The following is a 14,683-nucleotide window of genomic DNA, read 5'->3' as shown; positions in this document are numbered from 1 at the left end:
ATTAAACCCCCAGACGCTGCGGAAAGAGGGCACACTATTTATTTAGGGATTGATGGGGACGTATTGAAATCGCGTCAGAGCAGATTCTGCTTTTTAATTAGATTTGTAATTAGAAAGCGCTTCCTGTCCTGATCTAGCAATGCAAGCATGCATGTTGGAAGACAAACTACGGAACCCAGGGTGGGGGGGTAGACCGCTGCCAGCACCCATTATGCATGAAGTGTCTCCTATTTTGGATGGTACATGAAAATTCCATGTAAATTGCCTCCATTACTACGACATTAGAGCAGCGTAAGGACATGACTATTTAATTAAGCCGAACAAGCGGAGAGTTCACCCAAAAAGGTTCCCCGTTGTTCAGCCCGTAATTGCGAAATTAGAGATCACAATTAGGTTCCAATGTACATTCGCGTCATTTGTCAGGAATGGGAGGTGCTGCGAATGGTTCATTTGGGGGTGATACTGACAATCGAGGACAGACAATCGAGAAAAAGGTGACTTTGTGTCAGATCAGATAAACATATTGGACGCAGTCTGGGACGGAATTCAATTTACAATTTTATTTGCCGAACGCAGCAATTCCATTTAAAATTGGAGTATCATTGAGCAAATTGAATTTGAAGGACTATTCCCTACACCTTCCGGGAAAAGCGAAACAATTCCGCTGTTAAAATGCATGACACAAGGAAGTTCCCATGTTCATGTTTGTTCCATTTTCCCATGCTTCCCATTCACATACACATCCCGTCATGTAATTCGATTTTAAGAGCTTTTCCAACTTCCGCACGAGTACATCGAGACCCATCATAGCTCATTTCCGCTCGAAAGGACAAAATAGGACAACATGGCGAAATATGCACAATGTAACAAACTCCATTGCATTAGGAAACTTTCCATTTACAAGTTTTTTGTATGACTGACGTCCAGTCCCGGGAGTATAACACACATCGCGTAGTAGCGTTGGAGTCTTTAAACTGTTTTCCCGGCTTCCTTTTTCTGAGAACCCATTAAAGCCAGGAGTGAGTCGACAGCAGATACTTCACTCCAGTATCAGCACTTCTTTGCCTGTACGTTGGACTTTTACTTCCAGACCGGATAATTTCTTTCTCGGCTCCTTGCGTCTTCGCTCCCTTGGGAACATGCGGTGGAGGAGGCAACATTGTTGTCATTTGTGTAGGGAACGTGATGTGATGGGCTCCTGTCTAAGTTGATTCAGACGATTTTATGGGCAAAGCAAGGAAGCAGTTTGATGGCCTCATTTCCCAGAAAGCTGAATACCAGGCACAGAATGACGAAGGACGCCTGAAGGAAATGGATGAATCGAAACAAATTAATATGAGTTAATGGAAGACGGAGATTTAGGTGAGTCGGTGAAGTGAGTCAGGTCCTCTTGGGATGTAAATTTTTTATGAGGAGGAGGCTCGATTGCGTTCTGACTGAGGTGAATAAACAAATAAGATGCATAATGATGATTGGAACAGACAGAAATTAGGTTGGTCATTCTCCCTCTGAATCAGTTCTAAGTAATTGAGCTTTGTCGGCTGATATAATTATTCTGGTCCCGCTAGACATACCGTCGGAAAATTTATGTTATGGTTTTCAGTGGTAATAAGTAGGTAGCAATTTGAATAATTGTTTGGTCTGACGAGGTTGAATGATAAAGAAATCATATACCAAAGGTTAGACTTACTAGTACCGCGACGATGCATAGGCTGCCAGGAGATAGTATCTGTACAACTTCATTGATCTTAAATAAAGCTGAACATTGAACCTATTTTTTCGGCCCGAGATTTTGGATAACGTGGACAGGATTAGTATGCTAGTTAAACTGGCGGTTGTTATTGTGCTGAGGAGCAACCCCAACAGTTGGGGTCAATCTATTAGTCTCTTTACTCAATTCAATGATATAACAGTGTTTAGACCTTAAAAATGTATAATCTGCGTCCCTCGGCGGATTGAAAGCCAGCAACACCTGTAGCCGCTTTCGGTCATACTACTCCACAGGCAGAAATGAATCAGTGACTGAATAGTTCTGTCGACGAAACCGTTTGCAGGTTTTGAAAACAGCTTTTGAAAAGAGAGTATCTCTCCAAAAAAGAGTGATCTCTGCACCATAAAAGGAGGGGAAACTGATGCGATCCGCCTTCAAATGGATGGGAGACTCACGGCCATTCAATCCTTGAACAAAAAGGTAATCCTTTTGTAGTAGGAATCTTGGTCTGGTGTGGAATTAAAGATTAAAATCGTGCTGGAGAGGGAAAAACTGGTTTCATTGACAGACTGACTGAGGAGAGAAAAATGCATCTGACAGACAGACAGATAGCCTCTACGGAGATCTCCCATCAGGTGCGTCCTTTCGCGCGGATAAAGGAATGCTCGGCGGGTGCGTAGGAATATGCGCTTATATGTATTTGGAGGTGTGCGTGTATGTTTTTGCGCAGGTCGGGTAGGTGGGAGAAAACCACCCACTCGTAAGCAAACATGGTTATGGGAAGGACACCCATAACCAGAAACCAATATGAAAGAAGAAAGGAGCGAAAAAGTATGGTTCAGGGACTAAGAACCCCAGCACCGGCGGCTTTTAGAAGTGGGCAAGCAGGCTTCTGGCCGTCGGTATCACTCGACTGGAATGCCTCGGTGGTGGATAACTTAACCACCGTTGCATCGAATATTACAGGTATGCCGGAGAATGAGGCAAACGAGGACATCGCTCCCGAGAGCGCTTGTTCCAAAAAAAAACGGAAAAATGCTTCACAAATTGGTCATTTATTAGCCCATAGTGGGGTGATTACACCTGGTTGGGAGATGTCACAAGACCTAGTGTTGATTCATTTAGAAGAAGTTCGACAACCCTGCGGTCTCCCCAGAAGTTAACGTTGGTGTAGGAAGGGAATCAGGGAAGCTCCCGCAAGGCTCATAAATACGGGGGTGCCCAGTGGGAAAACCAAGCAGAGGAGCAGTGTCAGAATACGGACGAATCACCATTTGCCCTACTCGCAAGAAAAATAATAGAGTTATCCGAATTCGTAAAGGACAAACACAATGTGTATCAAACCATCAGAAACATTTGTGTGCTATACAGTAGTGTCAACGACGAAAAAAATATCCAGAAAAAAGCAAGCGTTACTCAGGCAAAACAAGTGACGCCCCCTGGGAATCCAAAGGGCGGTAGGCTTGAAAATCGTATTAGAGAGGGTGCGAACAATACTTTCGGATTCTCGTAGGACGCGAAAAGGCAAAAAGGCCTCCCACCTGTAAAGGGGAAGCAAATAAAGTGACTAAAATCGTGGAAACAGCGGCGCCGGCTTTAATCTACCTTAGGGAGGTGAAGTCTCAAAAAGGAAGCAAAGAAGCATGGGCCAAGGTTAGCGGAGAGAAAAGAGAGATACGTCAAAGAAGATTACGGCCCGAATTGGTTATTATTTCGAAAAAGGTGATATGACGTATGTTGATATCCTCAAGAAGGCCAAACCCAATCCGGAGCTGATGGTCCTTAGAGAAAGATGGTCAGCCGAATCAGACGCTCTCAAAAAGAAAATTTGATGCCGGAGCTGAAGAAGTCTCCAAGTGAAATAGCAAAAAATTTTCTCGGGAAGGCGCAGAAGTCCTTAGGGGAAAAGGCTCAAGACCGCACCAAAAAGCAGGAGATTGTGACATAATGTAAAGATATTGATCAAATTGCGACCAACGAGGATATCCGCGAGACCTTAGAAAGGTAGTTCGGACCACTCGGTTTACAAGATTTCATAATCAGAGAACTGAGGAGGCACACGGCAACTATAAGCTTACTAGTTGAAATAGCGTCCAAATGGCTGACGGCTCTTAAAGTAAAAATAGGTTGAATCGCGTTGCTTTAAATATCTTGAATTTCGCCACATAGCGGCGAAATGCACTGGTGATTGTGACATGCAAAAAAGATGCAGAAAATGTGGGGAAGAAGGTTATTTGTTAAGTATTTCAAGACTAAGCCCGAATGTATACTTTGCAAGGGAAAAAAGGAGCAGCAGATGCCCAGTGTTTAGGGGAACCTTGGACCCAGTAAGGAAATGAGGTTGATACAAATTAACCTCAGCCACTGCAAGGCAGCACTAAATCTATTCTCGCAAACTATCTATGAGAAGGGAATCGAAGCTGCTATAATCAGCAAGCCTTATCACCACAATAAGAGTGGTGCCTGGGCTATAGATATAACTGGCAAGGTGGCAATATGAACGTGCGGAAATTAAGCCATTCATGAAGTGATGTAGTTTCCAGAACTTGGATTCGTCAGGGTAAAAATAGGTGACATCTACATATATAGTTGGTATGCTCTTCCAAGTGCGACGATAGCAGAATTCGAGGGAATGTTAGGTATGTTGGTTTCGGATGCAAGAAGTCGAAACCCCAAGATCATAGCGGGTGATTTCAACGCGTGGACTGTGGATAGGGGCAGTCAAACTTCGAGCACCAGGGGCTGTATCTTGATCGAGGCTTTCGTGGAGCAAGACTCGGTACTAGCAAATAGGGGAAATGTGTCCACATTTCATGGGGCAGCACTATATACAGCGAACGCTAGGCAATTTTGCTCCAGATCGGCGATGTGCGTTCCCGCGGAGCTGGAAACCAGGGCTGTTCCTTGAAAAAATCTGAAGAGGATGCATTCATAGAGATGCTATTGGCAGGCCGCAATCCCAGTAGTGCGGCTTCAGAAAAGGTAGAGCAAATGATGAGACGCATAATGAAAACATGCGACGTTGCTATACCGAGGCGGCAAGTCCTCACAAAAAGGCACTATAAGTGGAATGAAGAAATCGCGGAGAACGCTGGCTGCATGTTTTCGAACTAGAAGGATCTGCCGACGATCTAGAGGAAAACGAAACTTCGACGAGAAACGGCAAGTAGGTATATGCGATCCGTCAAGATAGTCTTAAGCAGGCTATACGGAGCAGCAAGCGAGAATGTTTCAGGGAACTTTGCGCAGAGACAGACCAAAGCCCCTGGGGAACAGTTTACAGGGCGGTTATGAAGAAGGTGAGAGGACGAACACCACAAGTGCTCATCTTCTATTTAATATCGTGATGGTACTCTTCTCACGGATAAAGGGGAGTGCAGAAAACATGAGCATGCATTGGATGTCTACACCATAACTGCGGCAACTGAAAAGGAACTTGGAGAGATTTGCCGGAGAATGGGTGGATATTGTTCCCAATAGAGCTCTTAAACTCTCCGTTAAGACCAGACACGACTGATTGCATAGTATCATAGAAGGAATTTTTTGCCCGATCGATGGAAGTGGCAAAAACTAGTTTTGCTCCCGAAGTCCAATAAACAACCAGAACATCCGTCATCATACCGCCCGATTTGCCTTATCGATATGGTAGAAAAGATGCTCGAAAGGGCCATCTCCTCCCTATCATTGGATATAAAGGGGCGATGTTTTGGATTTCGAGAAACCCGCTCGATGATTGACGCTGTAGACGTTTTTTTGAAGCTGGCTCGAAACACGATGTCGTCCAATAAATGCTGTGCAGTTTTGAGGAGTGGATTCAGCCTTTCAGTTTTGTTTTACACAAAACCTTAATAAAGGCCGTGATAAGAGAGGTCAGATTGGTATACGACAGGTAGACGCAACGAACGTATCAACGGTCAAGAGATAAATGGACTAACCTCCCAACAAGATGAGGAGAGCGACCGAAATCGTGGCAGGAGGATACAACCGGAGGTGGGATATAGAGAGTGCAGTCTCAAACTTTTGTAAGGGCTCCGAAAATGTGTAAGTATGGTCTTCCGAATGAGGATGATGGAAATTGTGCTCAGTGTTCTGTGCGTACAAGAATGCAAACAAATAATAGTTTTGTGAGAATGGATTGGTGGGATTTAGACTACAAACATATGCAGCATCGTTCGACTGTTATCAGACGATTTTTAGGACAGGATAAAAGGCACTAATTCATAGAGGTTAATTCATAGAACATGCATATATACAAAGGCCTACGAAATCGAAAGAGCAGCTCTTTCAATCGCAAGATGGCAAAGTGACAACAGTTTGTCGTATTCATTTAATATTACTTTGTTTAAGAATAAGTTATTACCTTAAACGTCAAAAGAGTTCTTTTTTGCCTCACCTCCTTACAAATATTGAACATACAAATCAATCTAAATCACTATGCCACGACGCAGGAGTTAGTCTCACCATCCAGAAATCTATATGGACATCATGTGGGGATCGAATTCCAAACAGAGAGCAGAACGGCAGAAGGACTGCTCGAACGGGCGGCGAAGGCTTTTGAGAAGGACGTGCTTTCCACGCCGTTGGAGGCCAATGTAACCCTAAACAGTACCACCATAGTAGGTTTGATTGGACGGTTTTACTAGTATTTTTAGCTTATTTAGCTTATATACGTATAGCACTGAAGAAACAACCAAGTGGTTCCCGAAATATTGGTATATCGGTAATATTATAAAATAAAATACTAGCGAAAAAGAAAAAGCGTTCCATCAATACCACTAATTTAATCGCTAGATACACCGGGAGATTAATAGGTCAAGGTAGCTTACAATGCTTATATGTCCAGAAGGTGACTGCTCCCCAGTAGACAAAGCAACTTCTAGTGGAACAATGAAACCTCGGAAAGGATTCTCTAGTACAAGGAGTTTAAGGACCCGTGAGACTACACAGTCACAGTGGGATACTACAAGGCTTGGTACTGATCGTGAATGATGATCTAAGCAAAATTTTTCTTCAGGAGGCACGGGAGTCCATCCGCAGTGACATTGAAAAGCGCTGGAATGGCTGGGATCCATCCAGCGATGCTAAAGGAAGGTATGTAGCAGCTAGAGGGATAGCAAAGAAATATTTTTTGAGAACATCTCACTCTAGGCTACTTGCTAGAAGGTTAAAGTAGTCTCCATACCGAAGCCTGGGCATAAGTATTCACATCTAAAGGACTTCAGACAAATCAACCTGACATCGTTGTTGCAGAATTGTTTGGAGGGACTAGTTAAGCTTCACATTTGTGTGAAGGTGCTTAGGTCACCCACTAAATTAAAATCAACATACAACATGGAAAGTCGTGAGGGTCTGTTCTTAAATTTTTGGTTTCAAAGATAGAAGATGCAACTCTGAGGGATAAGTAGGCAATGGGGTTGTCCATAGACATTGAAGTTGCCTTTAATTAAGGTGATCTATGCTATGCTAAAATAGTGATGCTGTGTGCGACAGCACCTAACAAAAGAAGTAACGAAACGCTGGCTCCAAGAAGATTTTCCTATCGCCACTTCCATGGAGTATGTTTAGTCAGTTTAGTTATTGTTATTATCCCCGTAAATCGCTTATTCAATGGCTTCGCGCCTATGACGTTCGCAGGCTTTTGCGAATTTCAGAACATTCCCCAGAGGCAGAGAGTGTGCAGATTCTTCATTGAAGAAAACGTTGGTGTATTCGTCTGAGATCTGAGGAGGCCGGGCAGCTGCATAAAAAGTGCAGGGCCGTCTCCTCCTTCTCCTCACATTGGCTGCACATAGCCGAAACCACCACGCCAATCTTTTCCATATGGTAGTTTAAGGAGCAGTGACCCGTTAAAAGCCCTACCTGGGTTTTGATGTCCCACTTCTTAAGGGACAACAAAAATGCCGCTCTGGTGACCCCAGGTTCTTTCACAAGGATTTTCGCTTACCGGCAAGAGCCCAAATTTCTCCACTCGGCTGCGTGATCCTTGCAACTCGCCCTTCAGAGTAGACTTGACAGTGGAAGGCCGGATTGCAAAAGCTGGTTTTGGCCTCACCATTGTGGATCCAGACCCTTGACGAGCCAGTCTGCCAGCATCATCATTGCCAGCGATGTTTGAGTGCCCGATACCTACATCAGGAATGTTTCGTTCGGTCGGCTAGGTTTCAACAGTACCTGATGACAACTCCACACCAAGTGGTTTGATATGTGGTTGCTGTTACCCGACTGTCGGAACAGATTCGAATGTTGCGACCCCTTATTTTTGTTGTAGAATACCCCTGCGCCCGATCCGCTCACCATGACTGACCCGTCGGTGAAGATTATTAAATTTATAATCTGGTGATTACGACAGTGTATGTCTTTTCAAAGAAAAATCTGAAAACCATATAATCGGCTGGCATCAAAGCTACCGGATATTTGTTAAGGAATTTCCAGATAGACGCATGGCCGTATGATTGGCCGCCTTTCCACACACCAATGGTATCGAGTCTATATGCGTCGTTGACTGGTTTGCGTTTAACGCCAAGTGAACGGGGGTATATTTAGGATAGCTTCAAATGCCGCAGTCGGCGTAGTACTCATTGCTCCAGTAATACTTAGGCAACCAAACCTCTGAATCTGCGTTAGTAACTTAATGCTGTTAGCAAAATTCAGTCTCGGCCACCAGACGGTGCATGCATACATCAAAACGGGTTTTATTATGGATATATACATCCGATGTATCCGCTTTGGTGAATATCCCCAGGTCTTACTTATTGCATTCCAACAGCACCAGAGCAATCTTTTGGATTTCTAATATTGTTCCTGGATATGGTGCTTCCATGTTAACTTGAAGCCAAAATATACTCCTAAATACTTGACTGTTTGTGCCAGCTGGATTTCCGTCCCTGTTAAGGTAGGTGGCGTATAGATGCCCCACCTGAAGTTCCTAGTAAACATAATTAGTCCAGTCTTCCTAGCGTTCACCAATTGTGGATTTTATACAGAGTTGCATTCAAACGTTCACATACTATGTCCGCAAACTTGCCGATAATTATTACGGGTAGGTCGTTCGTAAATGTTTGCGCGAAGACTTTTTTGTCCTCCAGGAACCACAACAGGGTATCCATTACCAGGAGCCATAACAGCGGAGAGAGAACCTCTATTCTCTCTAGTCCTTTCAGAAGAAAAGTCGTTAGACTGGTCGGTTGAAAGCTTTTTGCGTTTGGGGTGGGTGGGTTTCCCCTAGTTTGGGAATAAATATCACCTCCACATCACACCAGTTAATTGGAATATAAGCGTGTGCTAGGCATGCGCGATATATATTCTGAAAATGTAGACCCCCAGCATCCATTCCTTCTATTATTAGCGCAGGCATGATGCTATCCGGACTTGCTTGTATCTGTGGAACGAGCTAAATACCCATTTTACTCGCTCCAGTGATACTAGTTGGCCAGCGATTGAATCGCATTTCAGAGCACGATTGCGGAGCATTCTTTTCGTTCTTCTCTGTTTTGCCAAATCCGAGTTCCACCATGGTGTTTTACTCTTCTTTGGCATCTTGAGTGGACAGCTTTCTTCGAATGCTTCTGTCATGCTAGCTGTGATCATCTGGGTTATCTTCTCAATTCCAGTAATGAATTTGATGCGCTTCTTAGCGATCGTGACTCCGGCGCTCAGTTCTATTTTATATGTTGCCCAGTCTGTCTTCCGTGTATTCCGAAAAGGAGTGGGTGGAAGTGGATTCACGCCCATAACGAAATCAATGCGTCTGTGATCCGAGAGTGCAGTATCGTGTGATACTCTCCACTCTCCGACCAGAGCCGTGATGAGAGGGGATGCCACCGGGATGTCGATGACCTCTCGCCTGGCCGTGTTGAAGAAAATGAGCTCATTACCCAAATTAAGGATCTGTTGATCGGCTACTACCAGATACTCTAGTAGTCTCGATTCTCTTGTATTGATGTTGGAACTTCCTCAGCATATGTGGTGAGCGTTGACGTCAAATCCTGCTATTACCCACATTAGTATTATTATTATTATTCTGTTAAGGGAAAGTCGCACTGCGTCCTTGAAGAACTATTGTGCCCCTTTTACTGGTTATAGTGTACCTGTTGATCATAGTATTTCAAGCAGGCCTGTAACCGTTAGGAACTTTAGTATGTTCCCCACTTCCAGAAGTTTCAGCTTTGCATCTGGTATTAAGTGTTCTCCCAGATGTATCGACCTACTTTGCACAAGTGCCGGACACTGTCCCAGGACGTGCATAGAGGTTTCGTCCTCCTCCTTACAGAACCTGCAGGCAGTGTCCGTAGATATTCCTAGCTTCCCTAGGTGATAGTTAGTATTATTAACGAAAGGATGAAACTGGATGGTCTTCGCGTTTCAGAGATGAGGGGCACAACCATTCAACTCTGCGAAAAAGTAAAATACCTGGAAGCTATTCTAGACAAGAGGCTTCTTGGGAGCAAACATTTAGAGGTGAAAATGAAACAAGATCTCATAGCTTATGGGCTGTATAGGCCGACCTTTGCTTTGATATACGGACTTAGGCCTCAGGTAGTAATGTGGTAAATTAAGGTGCAACAAAAGAGATTTCTCTGTAAACTAGCATTACAACAAGGAATTGTGTGTCTGTGTATTACCGGCGATATGACTACAATATCCAGCGCGCAGCTCTAGATGCATTACTCAATTTGCACAGTGCACTGGAATAATTATTGGGTGAACTGAATCCTGTTTTTACGGAAGGCATTGTATCCCGATACACCCGCTTGGTAGAAGCTATGAAGTTATCTTGAAACATAGAGAAAGCTGAGACAAACCAGAAGAAAGTATTCTACACCGATGGCTCAAAAACAGAACAGGGTTCAGGAGCAGTCTACTTCCAGAAAAATGGGCATTTTCCTCGGGACAATATGCCACGGTCTTTCACGATGAAGTACTATATATGCGGGAAATTGACGAGCGGTTGAAAGGGTTTAATCACTCTGGGTACCTGGTAGAGGGAAATGAAATCTTCGATGCCTTATCAAACTAGGGTTAAACTTCCCCACGCGGGGACCAAAATGAGCCATTAGATTATCAGTAACACTGGTGAAGGCTGCTTTCAAGAACTGGGAACTAGCTTCACAAGGGGAGCTTGCCAGACACAAAAAACTTTTCCTGACAGAACCAAACAAATATACTACAAAGTTTATACTGTCGAAGAGCAGGAAGACTTTCAGAGGTATTGTGGATATTCTGACGTGGCTATAATTCACTATCTCGGAATAGGGATTCTCCAAGATTATGTGCGCCCATCGTGTAATGAACAGGCGGGATCCATGAAACATTTTCTATGTAAGTGTCCCGCTTATGGACGCATCAGACATCAGATTTTTGGTGCTGACGTGCTCCAGTTGCAACGGGTAGCATCCTGGGATGCATAAACGAAACCGGGATATTCCTTAATGGGAAAGGAGGTAGGGGGGGGGGGGGGCGAGTACAATGGATCATAACGGTTTCAGCGTTCACAGTCCTTGTCTCATCGAAACCTCATACACATACATAGTTTTTCAATCTGGTGGAACGGAGGATTTTTACCCACTAATTAGGCAACTCTACCAATAGGGTCTAATAACCGGCGATTCTAAAGCCCTACCAATTGTAAGTAGGTACTTAACCAGAAAGGAAAGTACGGAAACTCTCAAATTGGGAGAAACTGGAAATCCAACTACGGCCGGCCCGTCCGCGGTACTACAGCCCAAATCTACCCGCAAGCGGAAGAGAAAGGCCCGGCAGAAGGGAACTGCGGCCACTAAGGAGGGGGGACTACAGGCTGAATCCTGCCTATCAGAACCTTCTCCGCCATCCTTACTGGGAAGAGCGGAAGAACGGGAAGCTGGTGACGTGGACGCTACTGGTTCAACGCCAGTATGTGGAAATGGATCCAAGCGGTCCGAACACCGTGAACCTGGAAAGGCCCTAAGCCGACGGCAGAAGAGAGCACTGCGAAGGAAGATGAAGCACCTTGGGAATGAGGACATGGACGTGGCTGTACCACTAGGCGCGGTAACGCCCAGAGAAATCGGACGCAAGGTAGCGGAATCTCCGGCGGAAGGTGGGGATAAACTGGAAACCCCGGTAAGATCCACACTGGATGCACCAGACTCTTCAGTCAGCGATAATACGCGCAAGAAGCGTAAGACCAACACATCTGCTGTGGCCGACGCTTTATTGTGCTCTGCACCAGGGCTTACATCCACGCGTCTCGCGGGGATTAGGACCGGTGTGCCGGGAGGTGATCAAATCAGCGAGAGAGATCTCAATGAAGCTGGTCCCTCCCACAGGAATACGAACATGAAGGCGGGAAGGAAGAGGGCCTCTGTTCTGACTGCTGCCGTGGGAGTTTCCTCCAAGGATGGCAAAATGTCAGAGGGACAATTTACCATCCTCCAGGAATGCCTGTGGAAGAAAATGATGGAGCCTGGAACGAAGCCACGATTTAACGATCAAGGTTTTCGTGATGGGCTTCTACATTTGGAGTGCGCTGACGAGGCTGCCTTAAAGTGGCTCCAGCAGGTAATCCCAACTTTGAGTTCCGGCGGTCGGCCCAAGTTCACTATTGTGAACACTGAGCTACGCAGGACAGAACATGTCGGATGTTGGCTACCGGGCCCTCGAAGGAAGGCAGAGGACATCATCCGCTTGCTGGGTGAACAGAACCCGGGCATGGACTTTGGGCACTGGAGGGTAAAGTTCATGAATGCCAGGAAGGACCAATCTACAAACGTGGAGGGCTTCAGCTTGGTATTCGAACTGGACCAACAGAGTCTGAATGTGCTCAGGGGAAGTCACCATATGGTGCTCCACTTTTTCCTATATAGACTGAAATTCAGTCATATCAGGAAACTGTAGGGCATCATCTCCATTTTGAGAGCGAAGAACAATGATGGTCTTCAACTCACACAACATAGAGCAAATTGCAGCATCTTCGGTGCGCTCTCCCACAATGGAGACGTGCGCGGAGGACAGTGCATACAGGGGCGGAACCCCCGTATGGGGGCTCGCACTGGGGAAGGGACTACAGAGTGAATCCTACCTGCTAGTAACTTCTCCTACACCTTCCAAGGAACAGGCGGAAGGAAGGGAAGCCAGAGACGTGAACGAAACTGACTTGATGCCAGTTCGAGTGATCGAATCTATGCAACCCGGACACCGCAAACCAAGTAAGGTGCTAAGTAGAAAACAGACGAATGCTCTGCGGGATGAGGTGAGATCTTTCGTGGATGAGAACATGGGAATTGCGGTACTCCCAAGTACGGCTTTTCTCAGAGAAATCAATCACGAGGGGTTCGAGTCTCTGGCGGTACGGTGACAAAGCTACAGGATTTCCCCTATATCTTTCTGGTGCAAAAACCGTGGGTTCGATTTAACAGAATCTGTGGTATTGGATCAGTAAAGGGGGCTAGGATCTTCTACGACGAAAGATCCATATGACCGAGAGCTTGCGTCCTGATGTCAAGACGGTTAGAGGCAACTATGCTGAGACAATATTGTTCCCAGGACAGGTCATCATACAATACCAGATAAATGGCGAGAGGAAAAGCATCATAGTTGCCTCCGCTTATTTACCCTATGATTCTTTGTATCCTCCACCGACGCAAGAACTTAGGGATTTGGTGGCGTATGCAGAATCAAGTGGTCTCGAACTCTTAATAGGTTGCGATGCGAATGCTCAACATATTTGTTGGGGCAGTAGCAAATGCAATCTAAGAGGAGAGAAGCTATTTGATTTCATCACTTCAGCTGGTCTTATGACTGCAAACGTGGGGTACGCCCCTACGTTCGTGGGACCGAGAAGAAGCGAAGTAATTGACCTAACAATCTGTACCCCAAAATTGTTAGAGTTGATTACACACTGGGGAGTGATAGACGAGGTTTCACTGTCAGATCACCGATATCTAGAATTCAATCTGACTATTGCGGGCGAACAGTCTGCAGTACAAAGACGGAACCCTAGGAAAACGGATTGGGCAAAGTTCAATGAACTTCTTGGCAATAAAGTACAGTTCCCTAGGCGACTAAGGACTCCTTTGGTGCTGGAAGATGAATTGAAAACTCTGAACCACACACTTTTAGAGTGTTTTGAAGAGGCTTGTCCTATTTCTCGAGGCCAAAGCGGTAAAACAGTTCCTTGGTGGAACCGAGAACTGCAAAAACTCAGGAAATCAACCAGGTGACTTCTAAATCGTGCTTGCAAAAGTAACAAGAACGAAGACTGGTTAAATTTCAGGAACTCACAACGTGAATATAAGAGGCTCGTGAGGTGCTCCAAACGAGACTCCTTTAGAGCGTACTGTGAGGAACTGGAAGGCGAAAGGGAGACTTCAAGGCTGTGCAGAGTCCTCAAAAGGGATGAGTCGGCCAAGTTGGATTCTCTTAGAAAACCCGACGGTACTTTCACGAGCTCCAGACTGGACTCAGTACAGACCCTCCTGGAAGTACACCACCCGGGGGAACGGGTGAGAGAAGTGGTAGGGGGAGAGTTGACGGTTCTTGCAACCCCTTCAACACGCAAGTGTTGTAAGAGGAACTGGAACACGGCGAAAGCGGTTGTTATCCTTGAAAAGGTGAGAGCTGCGATACTGTCCTTTGAACACTTCAAAACACCTGGCATAGATGGCATCTATCCGGCAATGCTAAAGGAGGGTATGGAGCATTTAGAGCGACATCTAAGAAATATTTTTCGAGGATGTCTTGCTATGGGCTACGTGCCTTCTTATTGGCAACAGGTTAAAGTAGTTTTCATACCGAAACCTGGGAAAGATGACTATTCTAATCCAAAGAACTTCAGACAGATCAGCTTGACTTCATTCTTGCTGAAAGGTTTGGAGAGACTGGTGGAGCGTCACATTCGTGGAAGGGCACTTAGGTCACACCCGCTTAGTGAAAACCAACATGCTTACCAACGTGGAAAGTCCTGTGAGTCTGCTCTTCATTCTTTGGTCACAA

The 14,683-nt window shown here is 45.3% G+C and overlaps 1 protein-coding gene across 6 annotated transcripts in view; it reads right to left on the bottom strand.

Annotated features, from left to right (window-relative positions):
* Window positions 1-14,683, bottom strand: part of LOC119646603 (endoplasmic reticulum aminopeptidase 2) — a 110,005-nt gene that overhangs the window by 39,150 nt on the left and 56,172 nt on the right. The window lies entirely within an intron of this gene.

The sequence above is a fragment of the Hermetia illucens genome, chromosome 1 (assembly GCF_905115235.1).
Source record: "Hermetia illucens chromosome 1, iHerIll2.2.curated.20191125, whole genome shotgun sequence".
NCBI lineage: Eukaryota > Metazoa > Arthropoda > Insecta > Diptera > Stratiomyidae > Hermetia > Hermetia illucens.
The sequence above is the reverse complement of the archived record's forward strand: the minus strand, read 5'-3'. Positions and strand labels throughout refer to the sequence as shown.